The following is an 8,875-nucleotide window of genomic DNA, read 5'->3' as shown; positions in this document are numbered from 1 at the left end:
AGGCACGTCCAGTTCAAAACACTTGAGCCAGCCTGAGGTAACCGGGGACGACCACAGGTTTAGTGTGGAGGGGACAACCCTGAACTGGAGCTCACCAACCGTGAGATCATGACCTGAGGCAAAATCAAGAGTCAGATGCTCAACTGACCTAGCCACCCAGGCAGCCAATTCTTGAAAAGGGAGGGCACTTTTATCATAGGATTTTAAGAAAAAGGAAAATCTCTCAGAGCCCCAGCAATAATGCACTATCCACCATTTGCAGCCAATGAAAAACTGTCGCGATCTAAGCTTCTTCAGTGAGCTTGTGTTCAAGCAACCCTCCCCAGTTTCCTCCTAAAACCTAATCAAACCTGGGGCGCCTGGGTGGCTCAGTCAGTTAATCGTCTAACTCTTGATTTCAGCTCAGGTCATGATCTCATGGTTCGTGAGGCGGAGCCGCACATGAGGCTTTGTGCTGACAGCTCAGAGCCTGGAGCCTGCCTACGATTCTGTCTCCTCTCTCTGCCCCTGCCCCCTCACACTCTGTCTCTCTCTCTCAAAAATAAAATAAACATTAAAAATAATATAAAAACGGGGCGTCTGGGTGGCTCAGTCGGTTAAGTGACCGACCTCAGCTCAGGTCATGATCTCGCAGTCCATGAGTTCGAGCCCTGCGTCAGGCTCTGTGCTGACAGCTCAGAGCCTGGAGCCTGCGTCCGGTTCTGTGTCTCCCTCTCTCTGACCCTCCCCTGTTCATGCTGTGTCTCTCCCTGTCTCAAAAATATATAAACGTTAAAAAGAAAAAAATTAAAAAATAATAATATAAAAACCTAATGAAATCTGACCTTCCCTTTCCCTCTTCAGACTTGCCTATGGCTTGCCATAATTTGCCTGTCCCGAATTACAGTGCCTCTGTTATTCCCAAATAAATTCATTTTGCTAGTAAAATAATTGCCTGTTGTATCTTTAAGGTTTATATTAAATGATGTCGGAGAAGCGGATCCAGAGAAGATCCCCAGCAACTCAAAGGCCTGTGAGCAAACAGGAGTGGGTACCCACAGAGCCCACTGGGCTAGCTCACTACTTTCTAGTCGACCTTGGAATTGGTATTGCCAAAATTAAGTTGTCAGGACCTCTATTTAATGGTCTTAAAGAAAATTAAGTGTTTATATAAGTCAAATATAGTCCCAAAAAATAGCAGTGAACCTAAATGGTTTTTTCAGTTCATAGGATCTGAATCTCTGATAAACACTAATTTAAACTTGTTGGTTTAAGAAAAATAGGCCTGTCTTTAGAGTTCAACATTAAATATAATGCAGAGAAACAGCTTTTTCTACCTGGGTTACTAATCAAATAAATCCATACTATCTTTGTAATACAAAATTTGTCAACAAGAGAAGTAAGATGATGGTTAGCTGTTTAGTGCCTAATCCCGAGTATATTTGCTGAAAGCAAATAATGTTAATAAATGTTAATAAGACCAAATTTTATACTAAGTTAAACTAAATGATGGATATTTATTGAATACCCAAACCATTTCCAAATAACATAAACATTAAATGCTAAACATAAGTGCCTATACTCTTGGCTTTTTAATTTTCACAGAGACACAAAAAATATTTGGATCTATCAATAAACATGTTTAACCTTGAAAAGACTGAAATACATTTACAAGTTTGCTAATCCTACTGCAGGGTGCTAACTTATGATAGCATATGATTGCCTGCTTCCTAGTTTTCACGGAAAAACCCCCAAGATTACAAATACTGTAAAATACTGGAAGAAGAGCTGAGAACACATAATGAACAACGACAAAAAGAACACAGAATAATTAGCATAAATTATAAACTCTGCACAAACTGCACATTTACTGCTGAATTCAGGCAATGCAGCAGGCGTCCCTTGGAAGATGAGAAACCACGTGCTCCCATGAGACCTTTCTCCTCCTCTGGAAGGGTCGACTACAACTTCCTGTTTTTCAAACAGAGCATTGATGAATTATGATTAACAGCTATGTAGAAAATACCTGTATTATGTATATCCACATAAATAATGGATAATATACTTTCGGTTTTACCTACACTTTATAAATATTGTAGATTACAGTAAAACCTTGATTTGCAAGCATAATTCATTCCAGAAACATGCTTGTAATCCAAAGTACTTGTATATCAAAGCAAATTTCCCCATAAAAAATAATCAAAACTCAGATGACTCCTTCCACAACCCAAAAATACTCATATAAAAATGGTTACTATACCGTAATATAATACAAAATAATAAAGAAAATAAAAAATATAAAGAAAAATAAATTAACCTGAACGTGCCTTTGAAAACCTTCGTGGCTGGTGTGAGGGAGACAAGAGAGAGGAGGGTTGTTATGCAGGACTTTCACTGTCACTAAGAGAATCGCTGCTCTCTGTTGGCTCAGCGGAATCCTTTTCTTTTCTTGATTTCAGCTCTTTTCTTGATGCAGCTTTAACAAGGAACCTATCCAACGATGCCTGCTTTTGCCTTTGGAGGAGTTCGCGGAAATGTGACATTGGCGTTAAACAGATTCATCGCTCGCACTGCGACAGCCTTATGCGGTGGTGCCTTTCTACAAAATTTTGCACTGTTCCCCACATTTTACACATCTCCCTAATCTCCTCTGAAGTGAGGGTTCCTCCATCTTTTTCTCCTCTCCCTCTGCAGACGAAATGCAGACGTAGACTTATAAAATCCCGCAATTTCGGCCACGCGCATACCTCGTTCGTACTTCTCCATGATTTCCTTCTTAACTTGCACCGTAATCATCTCCTTCTTACTGCCTTTCTTTTCAACCTTTTTCTGCATGGGGGCCATTATATACGCTCACACGGATGTTGACTACAGTACAGCATTAATAAACTATTGTCATATACTGTATTTAATGTAAGTGGCAATAAAGCAGCCGAGGAAAGGGTCTGTGGAAAAGCAGACCCTAAGGAAAGAAAAGGACTGCCCACAGGTGCTTTGAAGTGACAAAAATACACTAGTGCCAGTGGTGGGCACCTTCCAATGTTCTGAAAAATTACTGATTTCTGCCAAACACTGTGGCCTGAGACCGAGGATCCAAGCATGGGAGATGATCACCCGCAATCCTGCAGAGAGAAAGAGAGAGTGAGAGGGAGAGAGAAGATCCATTGGCTCAGTTGTGATCATGTGACATTCAGCATCACATACTACTCGTATGGAAAGACATCGCTTGTTTATCAAATTAAAATTTATTAGAAATGTTTGCTTGTCTTGCAGAACACTCACAGAACAAGTTACTCACAACCCAAGGTTTTAATGTATCTATAAATTAAAAATAATTTCATAAAATGCAGAACAGTATATTCATGGCATATACTGAATATAGGAAATACACATCAGTTTATTAAACTTCTATTTCAGTTATTTAGATGGTTTTCTATATACAGGTACATGCTGGACCATAAAGTAGACTAGTTTCTTACTTTGGAATGATCCAACATGTTTGAAAGCCCCCACTCTTATATCACAGTTGGCTGAGGAACAAAAGTGTCTGAGCGCCAGCTGAAGAGGCCAGAGTGAACACCACCACCGACCTGTCCTGTCCGCCCACGGTGGGAACTCCTCACGGCCAGGCTGTCATCGCTCTGGGATAGGCTCAGACTTTATTGCCTGGTCTTTTCAGATTGGCAGCCAGGCAGCAATCTTTGTTTAAAGGACCTTACTTCCCCCCCTTTCTTACAGCAGTTTGCAGAGCCGGGAATTCTGTTGATAGCTTCCCGGCTACTTATAGCTCCGTCACCAGTTTAGAAGTGGTTCCATTTTTCAAATCTTTGCCCACGTGACTTAAGAGAAGCCTCTTTCACAGTAACGTGGGGATCCTGTTGCCCTGGCCTGTCCTATCACTCCCAGTCTAACGGAGCACTGTCAGCATGAGCCCACAGATGCCAATGAATCTCATACTACCATTTCCAAAGAAAAGCCTGTGTGTGTTTTGGTGTGTGTTTTTTAAACTATATAGAAATTTCTATTAACCTCGGGTAATGCATAAGCAATTAAGCTATCCTCTGAGAGTAAATCTGTAACAACCATCGCACATCATATCTAGATAAGCTATATAAGTTTTTGAAATTTGGAAGCTAATAAAGTTGAAATTGTCAGCAAAAAAAAAAAAGTTTTTAAACAAAACCACTAGAAATAATACGCATGAAAGAAAATGGGCATATATGAAAAGGAAAACAGGATTTTTTTTTTTTTTTAATAAGGAATGGTATGAAGGACATTCTTGTGTGTGTGCATTTTGGGGTGGGAGTGGGGGTAGAAAAAAAAAGTAATTTTTTCCTCAAGTAAATACATTGTTCCAGAATGAGAAAAAAGATAGGACACATCTAAATAGATATAGAAAGTGGTAGGGGCACCTGGGTGGCCCAGTCAGTTGAGCGTCTGACTCTTGATTTCAGCTCAGGTCTCTGTCTCCCCTCTGCCCCTCTCCTCTGCTCATGTGCACTCATGTTCTCTTTCTCGGTCTCAAAAAAAAAAAAAAAAAGAAAATGAAAAAGAAAAAGAAAAAGAAAAAAGGTGTAGAAGGTTTGTGGAAAAAGAATCTTGAGAAAGGACTTTTATATCTGGTCAAGTTGGCTAAAAGTTAAATTGTTATTATAAGGGTTTTAAAATTAAGCCTTACTACCAATAACATACTTATGTAAAACTAAAAATGATCTCTTACCTGTTAAAAGGACAAAGTTTTCTTGGACTATTGGTCTGCTTTTGATAAAATACTGTGAAAGGTTTTACCTTTTAAAGAAATCTAATTAGAAAGCAAAGATTTTGTGTTTTATCAAAATAATTTCTTGTACTTCATGTTAATCTTTACCATCAGGTGTTTGATTACTCAAGTAAACTAAGTCTTCTGGATATTAAGAGAGCTAAGTTTTAGCAACAATGATGTAGCAACCCATTGTATTTGCCTCTGAAATCTTTATTTGTCACTTTGATCCAATAGGCAAGTAAATATTGTTTCAAAATGGTCTGTGATCCTACCCGGTCAAGTGTCCAAAACCTTTTGATACTTTTTGACAAACTTCCCCAAATCAAATTCTAAAATTAAGTTCTTTTGACCTAAAAGTGACTTGGAGAATATAAAAAGGGAGATGTTACGCTAATTAGCATTATTTGATATGTTATATTACATGGGCAGCAATGTGAAATAAGAATACTAAGCCTCCTTTTTGTGGTATTTGTATATGCATACATTGTAAGTGTTCTAGAAATTCTATAAAATCCTGAAATTTCTAATGTCCTGCTACAATGTTATCAATCATAATTCTGGTTCTCTTGAGATGTTTGTCACGGAAATAACCAAATTGCTTTGTCAGTGATCTAACGAACTCTCCTCAGATCTCTAACCGTTGCTATTTGTACGTGTTTTGTCAGCTACAGATGATTGTTTCAAGAGCTTCCTCCTGAAAGCGACTCATGACGAAGACTTTGACAAATGCTCTGGAACACAGGTTTGATCAACTGAAGATCACAGCACTGCACTGATAAGAATTTCTAAAACTGTCATGGAAAACTGACTGCTTTCATATTCTGCTTTCCAGAGCTAAAGGTCCCCTTTTCTCCTCTCCTTTAAAGCTCTCTATAACGTAGGGTAATTTGGTAAAGTGTACCTTTACAACAAAGGTTGAAACATGGATCTTTTTCTTCCTACCCAATCCCTCCGGATTCTGAAACTCTTCTCCAGTGTTCTCATGTTTCACGACCATGCGTGTATTTGCAGAGACTTAGTAAGAATCTTTTCTCCTTGTAACAGAGCTCCCACCCCCACCAGGCCCCTGCTCTTTGACCTGCAGTCGATAAAAGGAGATACACTTCGACACTGGAAAGGCCTAATTGCTTCTACTAAAAGGACAGCACTTTGGTCGTTATCACACTGCTGCTCCCAGGAGATGGGGACCTTAAACATCGCACCTTGCAACCTGGGGACTTCATCTACTGGAAAAGACATCTCCGCAAAGACACTCTTCAACTCTACTGGGAAGACCCATAGCAGCTACTGTCAACCAATGCTGTGCCACCAAACTTCAGACTCTTGGATTCATGTTTCACATCTAAAGACAGCACCAAACCCTGGCTGGACCTGTACCCCAACTGGTGACCTGAACGTAAAGATTTCTAGGAATTAAAGCCAATGACAGCTGAAGGAGACAGCTTTCCCAAGATGGCCAGGCCAAGCCAGTATACCTTTTTCTCCCCACTGCTTCTTACTTTGTTATTTCTGCCCCCCCCCCCAGTGCAAAAGGCAGAAACCTCTGAATGTTGGATCGGTTGCCAGAAATTCCAATCTGTTTATGATGTCAGAGGCCCCTTGGCCTTACCTGTAATTATTTTCTCTTCAGTCCCCAGGCCCACTGCTGACTTACCTATAAGCCCATGGAGGTTACCTGTCGGGTTAGGTTGTTACAGCCAGGTGTTCCCATGCTTGTTTCAGCCTTTCCCCAGTTGTAACCGTGCCAGCTCAGCTAAACACCTCAGCCTCTGTCAGCCCCCCTTCCCTCACTCCCCGCATCTTTTCCTTACCTAAATACAATCTGTTTCCCTGCACCCAGGGGGAAAAAACCAGGTCTAGACTCCTCTGTGAGGTTTTTAGAAAAAAATCCCTTTAGGAGGGAATAATCTCTCACAGAATGTCACCTCAAACTTTCTGAGCTATAACTTGAAAGGGTTAGTCAGGACATTCGGCTAGTGAATCTATCAATAACCAGACCTGAGCTGGCGTCCCCGAGGCTCCACCTGGTTCCATTTGTGTTTGTTCTGGACAGCACTTCTCAAGGGCATATGAATGTTGGCAGCTGGCCACTTGGAGGTCAATGCTCACTGGAACATTTCACTGTCCCTGTTAATATGCATACCAAATGAGAAGCCTCCCGTCCTGTCCACTCCATTGAGCCTCCATGGCTGCTACATGGGAACTTCCAGGACACATACATGACTCTGGTTTTCCTCCCTGGGCAGAGACTTTCTCCCATACATTGGAGGAAATGCCAACCAATGCAAGATCGGGAATCTTTCCCAAACATTAGGAGAGCTAGCTGGCCCCACAACCAAAGCACTAACAGCCCAACAATGATCACTGGACTCTTTGGCTACAGTAATTTTGGATAATGGCACAGCCCTTGATTATCTACTGGCTGAACAAGGAGGAGTCTGGACAAGAGTGAATACCGCCTGCTACACGTGGATAAATTCCTCTGGGGAAGTAAATACCTACCTGCATAAAATCAGAGAATAAGCACTTTGGCTGCAAAGAATTCTGCCTAATGACCTATGAGCCTTAGATCTATTTAGCTGGCTACCTTCAGGTGTGAGCTCTCGGTTTAGGACTACTACGCAAACTGGGTCATCATTCTGCTTTTTGTCTTATTTTGTTCAATCAAGTTTAACCTTTGTACCTGCTGCCTGTCAAATCTCTGTGTAGCTGATGCACCAAATAGGGTGATGCTCGCTCAGTGCTCCGAGATGATCTCCACCACTTATGACCTCCGTAAGACACAGGCTTTAGGTGGAAGGTGCCGGAGAGAGTTCTCCTTCCTTCCCTTCCTCATTACTCAATGTGGCCTCGGTGGTTTCCAGTCAGAGCACTTCCCTTCCACTGCGGGACATGACAATCAGGAAGGGTCCTTCCTGGCACCGGGGGACAACACCACTAAAGGCAGAAAACCTTACTGTTAATCAGAGATGCTTCTGAGGAAAGCTCTTGATCAAGTGGGGGAAGTGTGAAAATGGGTAAAGGAACACTCATAGAAATGGAGTCGGGAAGCCCTGAAGGTGGGGGGGAGCTCTGGTGCACGTAGCCCTCACTACAGCCTGCGTGTCCTACAGGAAGAACAAGGAAGGACCCTTTTCCCATAGGAATTTTACCTCCTGCCTTGAAAAAAACTTCTTTAAGTTTATATATTTATTTAGAGAGAGACAGAGACAGCGCAGTGGGTGAGGGGCAGGGAGAAAGGGAGAGAGAATCCCAAGCAGTCTCTACACTGTCAGCACAGAGCCCACCTATCTAAGCTTGAACTCCTGAAACCCTGAGGTCATGGCCTGACCTGATACCAAGGTTCCCCCACCTCCTGCCTTTAAGACAAAGACAGAGGGGCACCTGGTGGCTCAGTCAGTTAAGCGTCTGACTTTGGCTCAGGTCATGATCTCACGGTTCCTGAGTTTGAGCCCCGTGTCGGGCTCTGTGCTGACAGCTCAGAGCCTGGAGCCTGCTTCAGATTCTGTGTCTCCCTCTCTCTCTGCCCCTCCCCTGCCCACACTCTGTCTCTCTGTCTCAAAATAAATAAACATTAAAAAAGGAAAAAGAAAAAGAAGATCTCTCCCGGCCCCAGCAGCAACATGCTAATCACCACTTGCAGCCAATGAGAGACCATCGAAACCTGGAGCCCTTGTTCTTCTGCAGTGAACTTCTAATCAAAATTACCCTCCTTAATTTCTTCCTGAAACCTAATAAAAGCTGACCTCCCCTTTGTCTTTTCAGACTTGCCAGTGGTTTGCCATAATTTTTCCCATATTGCAATTTCTCTGCAATTCTCAAATAAACTTATTCTGCTGGTAAAATAACTGGCCATTTTATTCTTAAGGTTGACATCCCTGAGAGCCTCTCAGACCCAGCCTCCCAGGACGACAGCCCTGCTCTAGGTCCCTGGATCCCTGAGCTTCTCTACACGTGCATATACACTTCATGCCCTTCACCTGACCGGAGGCGGGCCGGGCGGTCCAGGGGGCTGGCACCAGAGCCGGGCACCAATTCCTGCATAGGCTACGGTGTGGAGGGGGTCCACCCCTAGAAACCACCTTGAGGCGGCAGCTGAAAATTGGCCAATCTCATCCCCATTTAGACTTGCTG

This window comes from Panthera tigris, chromosome C2 (assembly GCF_018350195.1).
Source record: "Panthera tigris isolate Pti1 chromosome C2, P.tigris_Pti1_mat1.1, whole genome shotgun sequence".
Lineage (NCBI taxonomy): Eukaryota > Metazoa > Chordata > Mammalia > Carnivora > Felidae > Panthera > Panthera tigris.
Note: the sequence above shows the minus strand (reverse complement) of the source record.